Genomic DNA, 13,526 nt, shown 5'->3' with positions numbered 1-13,526 from the left:
TCTGAAGACATTACAGAAATATCAGGCTTGCTGCTACTGAAAACAAAGCACATTGTCCTTCAAACATGAAATACAGCAGAGAGTTTAATCTTTTGGACCAAAATGTAACTTACAGGAATCAGTTCATCTGGAATATACAAATTAGTATCCCTTTCAGTTTCTCCTCTCTGAGAGTGGCCACTGCAGCAAGATGCTTAATGAAACCAAAAACCCAATGTTTACTGACCAAAGTGTTTCAGAATCTAGAGTCACTTTTCATTTCCTAACTATTGAAGTGGTTGCATCCTGAAGAAAAGAACACAATTTAATCATGTCATGTGATGAATAAGAATACCTTACAGCATGTGCTTCCCTATCCTCATTGAGGGTTAGAAAGAATGAGTCTGAAAAAGTGGACCAAATCCAATGACTGCAATAAGGGAAAAGAGAGGACCTGTTTTGAATATATAGTGCTATTAAGAACCTCAGATGAGCAATAGAGGGTTATAGTCATGACCTTTCACTGAAAGTACTGCAGATGCTTAGAAAAAGACTTTAAAAAACAGGGAAAATCTGTAGTGATCCTTCCCTAGTATATCGCCTCAGCTTCCTGCTTCCTCACACTTTCAGCGATACAGGGAATTCTTAGAGCAACATTTCCATTTGTAATATGCTGTTTAACAGGGTCCATTTGCCGCTAATTCTTTTATTACTTTTAAAATTCTTTACTTTTTTGGCATCTAAAATAACTTGGGGCAATGACCTCCACATTTTAGTTATGCATATTGTGGAAAAACATGCCTGGTCTTGTTTTTAAATCCACTATTTGGAAATTTTATTGGGTATGTCTTTAATTCTTGTGCTGCAGAAGGTCACTCATCATTCTCTGCTCTTGTTCTCCTTTTCCTTCATTGCAGTATCCTCACTCCTTGAATACTCTCATTTGTTCTTCAGCAATGGAAGAAACTACATCCATTCAATAGGTTTGCCATGCTTCCTACTCTTCTAGATAGCTGCATCCATGAAAATAATGACCAGAACTGGAAACATCACAGGTTTGTCTGGGGACCTTTCTTCTTGTTTCCTTGTTTGCTTTGACCTCATGTTCCTTGTCTTCTGTTTGCCTTGGTACTAACGTTCCAACCAACATGTATTTTTTCAAACTTTCTCTTTTCTTTATCCATCTGCTTCAAGATGTCTATCTCCACTGAAAAGAAAATTCAGCTAACAAAAGTGACCTCAGCTAGGGATTCTGTTTTTCACCCTAAGGCTTTCAACATTTTTTATTTGTGATCCAAATGGAAATGCAGATGCCTGAACAGCAATTTTAAACCTATTCACAAGGAACTTCAATGCATGGACCTTTTGGATTTAGTGTGTTGACAGGAGGGTGATCCTACATAAAAATTGCTGGTGCAGAGGATTAGTAGTCATTGACCTGTGCAACGGATTCACAGAGTAAATCCAGAGGAGGCCACGAAGATGATCAGAGGGCTGGAGCACTTCTCCTATGAGGACAGGCTGAGACAGTTGGGGCTGTTCAGCCTGGAGAAGAGGAGGCTCCGGGGAGACTTTATAGTCTCCCAGTAAGAAAAATGGGGAGAGACTCTTCAGCAGGGCCTGTTGTGAAAAGACAAGGGGTAATGGTTTATAAATAGAAGGAGGTAGATTCAGACTGGAAATAAGCAAAACATTTTTACAATGAGGGTGGTGGAACACCGGAACAGGTTGCCCAGAGAGGTGGTGGATGCCCCATTCCTGGAAACATTCAAGGCCAGGTTGGATGGGGCTCTGAGCAACCTGATCTGGTTGGAGATGTCCCTGCTCCTTGCAGGGATGATTCTACGACTCTAAAGATATAAATGAAGTATATGGACCAAAGTCCCTATGCTGCATCATCCTGTGTGCATTGGGATGCCCCCCTGCCTGCAGTACTGTACACCTTATCGTAACATCTGAGAATTCAATCACACGCAGCCATCCGTAAAGCTGCCTTTTAGCAAGGTCTGGTTGACTGGTGGGCCAGACAAAGAATGAGACACTTCAGCTGGTTTTACACATTCTTCACTAAGTGACAGAAAGTTGGCCTACTCCAACAGCCTGTTTTATTTGCAGTGCAGTGTGTATCCTGCTTACTTAGAGGAACGATAACAGCAATGCTGGTGCCAGACCTACTGACAATGAGAGAAATAATTCCCCTGGGCATCTCAATGCCATACCAGTATCACCACTATCTTTCTTTTAATCAAACGTGGCTTTAACTGTACATTTAACCTGGGTATCTTCTTTGTATCTGTCCAGAGCCGCAGCAGAGACAGAATCCAGGTATTTTCCTCAGAAGAACAAAATGGTTTAGTACAATATCAAATTTTTCTGTTTCTTCTACGTTGCCCATGGTGGTTAAAAATAGTAACAGCACACACTATTTTTTTTTAAATGTGATGCAAGAGCATGCCAGTGCAGAACTTTCTGCCTCTGGAGACATCTTCTGAGCATCCCCATTCACTGAACACAACACCACCTTACCAAATCACCTCCCAAAAGCAGCCATTCCGCTCGTACTGCTGAACAACCACCACGACAGCTCTCCTAATAGATGGCTTTGCAAGTGCACCCAGTGCTACACAATAGGTGAGCTGTGCAACACAAATTACGCTGAGTTATGTTCTTTCTGCAGACGACTATAAAATTATATAGGGCTCTCTACATAAGGGACTTAACTTGCCTTCTGCAATGAACACAAATGTGTGGCATGAATCATGAGGACAAAGATGAAACTGATTCTTAATAGCTAATTGCTTCACAGGGGAGAGATCACCTTTGTGAGGAAAAAAAAGGGCCTGTAAATTTAATACAAAGCCGATGCTTCTTAAAGCCTTCATATAGAACCCAGGAGAGGATTATTTTCCTCATACAGTATTCTGTGTCCTTTCTTCCAAATTTCTTACATGTAAGCTAGCCAGCTGTTTTGGAAGCTCAGGACATTTCCCAACGGCATCTGAGTTTCTTCCAGAACATAGTTTCATTCTATGATGCAACATAAAGCCAAACAGCTCCAAAACATCATTTTTCTTCCGTGCCTGTTCTTTTCCTGATGATCTTTTAGCCATTTTACGGAAAACCTGGCCACTTCTGTCTCAGGCTTGATTGTTACTCATGGTTACCACTGGTGTGTCTGGGCATTGAGGGGAGGGACAGCAGCAGAGCATGACCCCTCAGTGACTGTGACTATCATTTCAACGGTCTGTTGCCCCTCTCCACTCTGCAATCCTGTGTGCAGAAGATGGCCTTAGTCACAGACCAGGAAAGAAGCACTGGAGAAGAGCCAACCATAATATTACTTGTACAAGCCTATCTAGACCCAGGCCTCCCTCTGAAGGTGGCAGGTTTCTGTCTCATCAGGACAAACTACAGAGGTTTTCCACACTATCTTAGAGCGGTTACCATTAAAAGCCACGGAATTTCCCCAGAAGTTCAGCATGGGCCAGTGTACTGGAACCACTTCCTTGCACATCCTCTACCAGCACTGCAACACAAAAGAGGGTTAGCTTGGGCTTTGCTTCTTCTGTCCACTAAAGGAAATGGTGAGGACTGAGCTGTCCTCCCTTTCAATCCTTTCTTTTGCACACACAAGCACACAAAGGCAAACTCTTGACCAGCTCATCCAGATCACCCAAACATCCCACTCACTCGATCTGGTGCAGAGGGAGAACATAGGTAGGAGACAGATTCTGCCTTATCTTCACTTATCAACCACTGCAGATGCAAGCAGAAGAGCTGATACTTTAGGAGGAGCTACAGTAGCTTTCTATCTGGAACAAAAAAGAACTCAGATGCTGAGTCATACTTCTTTTCCCATGTCCCTCTTGGCCTCACACTATGATAAGCCATGCCATTAAAGAGTAATACATTTATAATTTTTCTTCTAGCTCTGGTTGAGTACAGTATGAAGATTCCCATGCTCTCACAAAAATCAGCTGCTTCCTTACATAAATCAGTTTCCTTTAATGACCCTGACCTGAATTCAATTAGTAAATTTATTGGACTTCTGATCAATAAAAATAAATAACCTCAGATGTCAAGGAGCAGAGCAACTCCAAAATTCAGTACTCAAGTTTGAAATTATGTAACATCGGCTTTTGCCAAAGATTTTTATATTTGATGTCTCTGAGTCAAGGGAAATGGTCTATGAGACCAGGGAAATGAGAAAAAAAAAGTGTATATTGGTGAAAGTGTTTCAGGAACAGCAATACATTTCAATACCTTTTGGAGGATACTGGAACTGAACACAAACTGTCCCTTCATTCATCCCTTTAATAACAGCAATTGCTGCAGTTGCAATTTTCTAAATGACCCAAGGCTGGGTATGTTGGCGTGAATTTGGCTAATCGTGGAAAACTTCCACGTAATGAAGACACATGAGGGACCCAGCACTGTTTCATTACTGTTTCATCACTGTGCATTACTGAGAGTGAACTTTTTTTTGTCATCTGCTGACAATTAAACTTTACAACTCCCTTTAACTGTAAGTGAAGAGGGACTATTCCTATTTTGGATGTGGAGGAACTGGAGAAGTGTTTTAGTACAATCTGCAGAATCAGGATTCAAAATTTCTTGCTTCTAGTACAACTATTCCTTTCACTGAAGACGGTTCCTCAAAGATTTTTACTACTTGCCCCCAACAACAATTCTTTGCTAAGTTTCCCAGTTGATAACTTTATTTGAAAGTTCTTAATGATTTAGAGTTGTGTTACGCCTTTTTATTTTTTATTTTTATAGCCATTCCTGGAAGAAGGACATAAACCTGTCCACAGAATAAACCTGCCATGTGTAGAAGCTTCTCTTTTGCATATTGTGAATGGACTTTATTTTTTATTCTATTCATTTTCTTAAGGTGAAGAAAGTTTCCACCTAGTCTTGGATTCAGCATGAAAAATTATTTGATCTGCAACTCTCCTTCCATTCAGTTTTGTGAATTCAGAATCAATTCATCATCATTTAATCATATATAAAGACTCTCTCCTCTCTGTCCTGCCGTAGATCTTTTCTGCTACTTTCATTTCTCATTTACTATATACTAGTGGGAAGTCTTGTCTACATTATTGACGTCACTAGAGCTATTGCATGAATATTTCCATTTTGGTATGACTACAGAGTGGTCAAGCTGGACATAAAGGAATTGCACCAGAACTTGATAATGATCTCAAGAAATATTCCAGAGAAGCGGTAGCCCTACTTAATCTTTGCCCTGATAAAAAAGTAAAAAACCTCATTACTTCAGTTCACTTGTGTGCCTACCATTACATTTTAGCAGTATCTTTAAATGTAGAAATCTGAGTAATCCTTACTACGTCTGGATACACTGTCTATGTACAAAGGTGATCTCTTCCTAAAATGATTTCTCCATTCACTGATATCCTTCATAATTTTGTTCTATTTCACTGCCTGTGACTAGCAGAGAAAAACACTGAATTGACTGGAGAATAATCAGATCTACATTCTGTACAAGAAATGAGCATTTAACCATTGCTGTTTCCCCGAGAAGATCGAATCCTTTGCAGACAGAAAGTGTTGCAATACACAGCTATAGAGCTTGCTGCTCATGAAAAGAATTATCTTACAAAGGCAACACTAAAGCAGCATTCACAAAGGCAAAGCTTCGTTTCTAGGAAGGTCAGTTTGCTTAGGGCAAAGTCACAAGACACTCTTTTCCAGCTTTTGTAGGATGATATATCACCACATCAGTCATGCATAGAAAACGTACAGTTAGAGTTTATGTGCCGAGGGGAGACAATCTAGCCAAATCCCCATTGGCAAAACAAAACAAACTAGATAATAGCTCCAATATCTGCACAAAGCTTACAAACCTAACTACTTTTCAGAGCTCCATAAAACAGATAGAAAAAGATCCTGTGACCAAACAAAGAAAAAAAAAGTGCTATGTATGTTTTCCTCTGCCAGAGAAGATCAAGAAAAGTATTGCTGACGTAGCATTTCAGTCAGTAATTTCTATGTGCAGAGGCATGGGATCAACCACAGGGATTTAATGACAAAGGAGTACCTGTCTCCTGTTGTGTATCATCCAGAGCCGTGGATGTTGGGGTAGGACCTGAGATGAGGGCACAAGTCCACAATGAATGTTTTGTGTTTTTTTTTCTCTAGCACTCTGATTGTTTAGAAGCCATACATCTCTCCATCCATACACAAGATCCTCCAATAGCTGTAGGATCCTGCACTTTTTGAGGTCTCCATGAACACAGAGCACACAGCATGTTGTTGGCTCAGTGTTGTTGCCTTTTGGAGAGCAAAGTAGGGAACCACTGGCATAAATACTCAGCAAATGGAAAAAGAACAACTTTGGAAGGCACTTGAAATTCTAGATGAAAGTCTGTATTTCATATTCTGTACATATTATCCCTGCACATTCTGACCAGCTGCCTAATTTTGTGTGGATTCCACCGCTTTCCATGACAAGCTCCATTAAGCCTATCTGCAAGTATGGTGATTAGTTAGTATGTGCCTATTTGGACATAGGCTTCGTGTTTGTCTTGAGGTTTTTTGGACGCAACACTTAGCCCCTAGATCTTTCAAATCTATCCATGAGGACACAGGTACACATCTTGACATCCTTGACAAAGCATTGTGAATACAACAGGGACGAAACTCAACAATATTAGTGCCCCTACAGCAAGAAGCTAGTTTTAATATTCTTTTTAGAGATGGACATGAGCATAATGTGAGATAAGTCCAACACATTGTTTTTATGTACAAAAGTTCCATGAAAAGGCTTTCCAAAGTTGGAAACACACAGCCAAGGCAGAAGTCCAAACCTCTCCTGAGGCTGTCACTTTTTGTGACAGACTTCGAGGGCTGAGGCATGGAGAGTGTGCCGTGGTTTCTCTAACGTGTATTTGTCTTGTCAGTACCCCGATAGCTGATAGCTTTCCAAGATGATCTTCCAAGCAGAAACTGCAATATTGTCTCTCCAAGCCAAGAACACCCAAACCTGTGATAATATTCAATTATAGGAGTTTTATTTCCATCTATTGTCTAACATAGATACAATCAATTTATTTTCTGTATATTTATGCATGCAATAGCACAGTTATTCAATAGCTCCACTCTGCTTGGCTCAGAGAATAAGCTTCTTGCAATACATGTCTTGGACCTTAAAGAGCATCTTTATTTGAATAAACATTTTTAAGAAGACAGGGATTACTTCTACACATGTTTTTCAAAACCAGGTACTTCGGGTGCCCTTCTAGCACCAGCTCAGAGCATGCTGCATCCTGCACAGAAAATACTCCCCAGAAGACAACACATTTGTCCAGATATTTCAGAGACACAGTTTACAGCTTGTCAGAAATGTCTCAACAAAGGTTGTCAGAAAAGGCTGAAGAATCAAAATCAAAACTTTTCACTACCATCTACCTGTTTTCACAAAACTTTTGGTCAGGGAAGGCTGCTTAGCTGCATGACTGAGGTTTTAGATGGAGAAAAGGCAAAATAACAGGAGTTCTGCCTGATAAGGGGTTTTATTTTTGTATGGCCAAGATCTAAGATTCAACCTCTTTACAACTTAATCCAGACCTGGGGTTTGACCTCAGCCCATTTAAATGCCAAACATGTTTAACGGGAATTTCAGTGCAGCAGCAAGGATGACCAACACATATCTAGTTGTTTAGATACAGTCAAGCAGCTCCTGCTTGAGGTAACAACAATGCCCAGATCTCATTCTTCAGTCTTGAGCACACTGCAGAGTTCTCTACCCCAGAAGAGATCCCGTTTGCATTCATAATATGATCTGGACTGGAACCTCTCACAGGCTGTAGGTTAAATTAATCACCCATGTACACTGCTTCACTTGAAATGTTTTTTTTTTTTCAAGCAATCAAGCAGATATTCCTGGTGGAGAAACTCAGGAAAGTCCAGTGCATACAGCACACTCGCATCACAGTATGGGTGGCCCCAGGCCTGCTCCTGTCCCATCCACCCTTGCCAAAATAACATCAGACAGAAATGACATTTTTTTCCTTTCAGACACTAGAATCTTTCGCAGGAGGCTCTTAGGTTGCTTATTACAAGAGCAGAAAATATAGACAGCCACTCAAAAATCAGGTTGAGTCAAGCTGCCAGTACAGAATCCAGCGCTGCAGCTTAGAAGTGGTTTAGGAGTTGAGGAGCTATTGCATGCAAAAACAAGAGCACAAAACACAGATGCTTTATATTGCCTGGAGGGCTGGCTGCCGTAACTCCACAAAAGCCTGCACGGAAGTCACCCAGCCTAACCAATGTCTTCCACAGCTGTGGACTTCACCACTACTCTTGCTCACAGGTGGATTTTTTCAAGACTCACTTGCACCCCGTGCTTTCCAAGTGGCATTCACACATTAGGGAACATTCCTGCTTTGGAGAGGACAAACACAAGGACAGCACTAGAACTGCACTTTCTCAAACAGAAAAAGCTGTTTTCCTAAACTAGGCAAAATTTGTGAATGTGGTATTCACCACTTGCCCTACATACAGCCGCTATTTAAAAGAGGCAGGTAGAAAATGAAGAGCCAGCGGATCCTTCTGACTAAGATGGCCATGCTTTCTGAAGTGTCCTCTGCTATTTTCTCGCCATGCTCCCACTGCAGCACAGGGCAGAATGTTCTGTACAGATAAAGCACCAAAAGTGCTCAGAACCAATCTTTCTAGTCAAAGACATGTTTTCTTTCAATTCAGCCATTCTGAGTGGCCTCCAGCCACTTGAAGATGTTGAAAAGCACCACAAATGTAAAGAATTACAACATTTGCTATAACCAGAGAAGCAATTAACTCTCCAGCAGTGTGGAAAACAGCTTTTGAGCTGTATTTATTGATGCATAGATTTCACTGTAGTGTGATATTTGAAGATAAATTGCTGTGCCCATAATTAAGACCGTTGAGGAATTGGCAAGTGAAATATAATGATGAAAGACCAGCTCAAAGGGCAAATGAGTTAGATTGGTCAGGATGATACAATCTATATGACCTCGGTGCCCTATTCCTGCTCATTGATTTCCCAATTAAATATAACTTTTTATTCAATCAGTTAGAATATACTGCGGGTTATTGATGCACTACTAGTAGGAAAAAGCAATGAAGTAAAGATAAAACAGTGGGTGAGCACTGTCTCATTTTAACATTTTATTAACCTTAATGGGGTCGTGATGAAGATGATGTTATTCGCTTGGATCTTTTTGTCCTTTTTTCATCTCTATTTTTTTCTTTTGGTTTAAAGTGAACTTATTCTGACCAACCTGGGGCAGACAAAGCCCAGTCCTGAGAGGTGTAAGGCCCTTTTGATCTCCTTTATCTGAACAGTGCTATATTCCATCATCACTACTGCGCCTTCGCCCCATCTCAGCTAGATGAGAGACAAAGGCGGGAATACACAGAGACAGTGAGAGATGTAGAATAGTTTCTGTATAAGGAGAAATTTAATAGACTGGTACTTCAGCTTGGAGAAAAAAACCCAGAAGAATGAGACAATGATAATGGTCTGTGAAACTAAAAATTACATGGAGAAGGTGAATAGTGCTCTTTAGCCCTGCTGAACTTAAGGCATCATCTGCAGAGAGGAGCTGGAAGGACTGGAGAAAAAGATTTCCAGAAAGTGTACACGTGCATTGGGATCATTTGGCTGGACCAGAATGTCGCCAGAGGTTTGTGAGAAAAAAAAAAATCCTTTGGCTAGATTTCATTTAACCTATTATCAGGTTTGTATGACAACTTGTTTCTGGTTTATGCCGGTATTTTGAATCAGACTCTCATGCAACAGACCTCTCATTATTTTTTCCAGGAGTAAGGTGGCAGCTTTTATTTATTTTCACATCGTAATATATCTTCACCTGTCATAATACAAATTCAACTTTCCGGGTGTTAAAGAAAACTAGAATACGCTAAAGCTTTCACTGATTTGGGGGTCAGATAACAGTAGACATAATAGAATAGCAGTTACTCACTTCCACACTTTTCTCCAAACACAGTATTTCACCAACAAGCTGGGAAGACACCTAACTGAATACTACCACCTTGTTTTTATTCTGGTGTACTCCAGCTTGAAGGTGAGGAAACAACCTTCCTTGGAGCCAAAATTAATTCCCTTCCAGGTAGCAGCATTTTCAGAAGATCATGAATATTGATAGAATATGAAAAAATCCCAGTGTAACACACAAATGGATCACTTTATGCAGACTGCTGTGTCCTAAGGACCGGTCTGTCATGAACTTACATTTGTGCACCAGGAATAACAGTCTTGGGGTCAATGGGACTGCATATAACAGATGAGATATAGAGTGGAGACAAGCCAGGTCTCAGGGCAGTGATTTATTACATGTCTAGGCAACAAGTAGAACCAGCCCTTCTGTTCAGGAAAAGCGGATTGTAAGACCCATTGAGTTTGCTGTGCATTAAAAAGCTGCAAAAGTGGACAAGGAGGAACCCTCTTTCCCACTGTTCCCATCCCCTTTCTCATGACAACACATACTTACATCTGCAGAAATCAAAGAAAACTCTATATGCCTTGAAGAACAGACACACAAAGAAACTCAGTACAAAATATTTTGCTTTCAAGTTTCATTGAGAAATAGCAGATCAACAGTTTGGATCTCTGCACATTGTTGGTTAGGCCACTCTAACGTTCTCACAAATGTTAGAGACTGAACTTCAGAGCAAGAAATAAAAGAAAATTTACAAGTTGAAATCAAATGTGGGCTCAGAAATTTCTAAAGAGGACTTCCACTAATGTAGCTGAAGCATCTCTAAGGTTGTTTGACTAACAGTTAATCACATCTGAGAAAGACCCAAGGAGGAACAGAGGAACAACTAGAGGTGGAGGAGCCCCAGCTCTGAAGCTGGAGCACTACATCACCTACTCCTGAGCCTTCCAGAGAAGGATTAGACCTGGTGTGAAACCCTCCAATATGCATCAGCCAAAGAAAACTGTCTCCCTGGAAAGCTGAGCAAACTGAAAAGCGTTGTAGCCTAAAGCAGGGTAGGACTTATTAGGGGAGGCATAGGGATGGTGCAGAGAAAATTTGAGGACTGTGTCCCTGTTCTCTGTGTGTGCGTGTGTGTGCATGATCCACTAGCAAACTTCAAGTTCGCTGGTCCCAGTTGATACCAGCCAGCAACAAACTTGAAAGACTCTTAGGTCTGGGTGGCAGCAACTGGAGGAGGTCAGGGTCTGAGGGAGAGCTGGTAGATAGACTGCATGTCTGTGTTGTGAATGCACTTTGTGTGTGTGTGCGTGCACCAACTGGGTGCTCAGACTCAGACCTGAGGACCCAGCCTGTCTCTAGCAGACCACGAAGGCAACTAACTCCCTTGAAACCCAACATCTACATGATCTCTGACAGCATTTCTGTACTAGCTCCTTCTCCAGCCTACATCACCCTTATACTCTTTTTTGCACTCTTCAGGTGCAGAAGAGTCCCTAGATGTGAAAGACCTTTTGCAGCTGCACTGGATTTGCATCCACGGGATTTGGAAATCCACTGGCTGTGCAACCTGCAGCCATCGGGAACCCAGAGGGCAGGGAGTCTGTGTGGTGCAAGTGCAAAGCTGGGCTGCTATCTGGTCTGTGGGTGTTACCATAGCTAGGGATACAAGCGATAGTACACGGGTTGAAATGAATGCACATCTCAGTATTTTAGCCCTGGTGAGCATTACAGAGCTCTGTGTTGCTCCAGTCTAAAATGTCAATGGACACTGGTGATCTAAATGTAGTGGACACTGGTGATCTAAAAGAGAAAGCAAGGGCTACACATGTTTGAGAGCAATCTGCCATCCTAATTCATCCTCATAACCTGTGTTACCTTCTGTACGTTCAGTGAGATTTAGGTTTTCTGAATACTTTCCCCAAATGTGCCACAAACTTTGTGACCTCTTGCCTGAAACACTTGCAGCCTGATACAATCCTCACTGCAGCCAATGGAAATCCTTCTGTGTCTCACTTTTCCATTTACAAAATGAAGATAATAGCTCAGATTTAGCTTATCAATAGTCTTACCTGTGTAATCTGTCAAAGAACATGAGCAGGTAAGAACCACGGAGCTACACATGCACAAATAAAATTAGTTATAGAGACCTTCATACTATCCCTACAGAACCGATGAATCAAAAGCTGAGTAGAAGGAGAACAGCTTTCCTAAGAAAAAAGTAAAAAAAAACCCCACTTCTGCTCAGGGAAGAGAACATAGTAACTTTTCATACAAAGAAAATCACAGAACACCATTCCACCAAGGTCCTTATCAAAATCGTAGCGAACTATCTATCCAAGTTTTCTATTGCAAAAAAAAAGCACCCAGTTATTGCAGGTCCACAAGGACACTGGAGTGAAGCACTGAAGTTAAAATGAATAGCTTAATTACCTGCCATAATTTATTGGACATAGACAACTGATTCTATGGATCTCCAAAATTAATTCATTATGACCTTGAAACGAAGAAACTGTGTGAAGGACTGTCAGACTTTCTTTTTTTTCCCATAGATAAATTTCCAAAAGTTTTCTGGATTTCTTAAATATTTTTTCCTGATAGAAGAGGAGATAATCCTTCTTAGAGCCTCCAGATGTCCTGATCTGAAGCTCATCTGTTCAGGAGAGCACATGATCAGTGTTTACACCCTTTTATCCTCCTTTGAGGATCACAATTAAAAGATCTAAGTTCACTATATAAAAGGTACTAAAAGACAAGAGGGCTCCAGTCTAACTCACTTCACTGTAGATGTCTAGATCTAGATCTAGATCTAGATGTTTAGATCTCTAAAACTGAGCTGGTCACCTTGGGTTAGCTTTGGAATGAGTGGAAAGAAACAGGCACTTCATCATTGTGAGGTATCACATCCTATAGTAAATATCTAGAATAGCTCAGATGAAAGCACGTATTTCCCTCCATTAGCTGTAAAGGCAATCCAGTTACTGAGTCATAGAATCCTAGAATCCTAGAATCATAGAATGGTTTGGGTTGGAAGGGACCTTCAAAGGCCATCTAGTCCAACTCCCCTGCAAGGAGCAGGGACATCTCCAACCAGAGCAGGTTGCCCAGAGCCTCGTCCAACCTGGCCTTGAACGTTTCCAGGGATGGGGCATCCACCACCTCTCTGGGCATCCTGTGCCGGTGCCTCACCACCCTCAGTGTAAAAAAAATTTTCCTAACGTCTAATCTGAATCTACCTCCCTCTGTTTTAAAACCATTACCCCTCATTCTATTGCTACAGACCCTGCTAAAAAGTCTGTCCTCATCTTTCTTATAAGGCCCCTTTAAGTACTGAAAGGCCACTCTTAGGTCTTCCCAGAGCCTTCTCTTCTCCAGGCTGAACAGCCCCAACTGTCTCAGCCTGTCCTCATGGGAGAGGTGCTCCAGACCTCTCATCATCTTCGTGGCTTCCTCTGGACTCACTCCAACTCATCCATGTCCTTCTGATGTTGGGGGCTCCAGAACTGGATGCAGTACTGCAGGTGGGGTCTCACCAGAGAGGAGCAGATGGGCAGAATCACCTTCTTGACCTGCTGGCCACAC

Source organism: Chlamydotis macqueenii, chromosome 1 (genome assembly GCF_036417535.1).
Source record: "Chlamydotis macqueenii isolate bChlMac1 chromosome 1, bChlMac1.mat, whole genome shotgun sequence".
Classification (NCBI taxonomy): Eukaryota; Metazoa; Chordata; class Aves; order Otidiformes; family Otididae; genus Chlamydotis; species Chlamydotis macqueenii.
Note: the sequence above shows the minus strand (reverse complement) of the source record.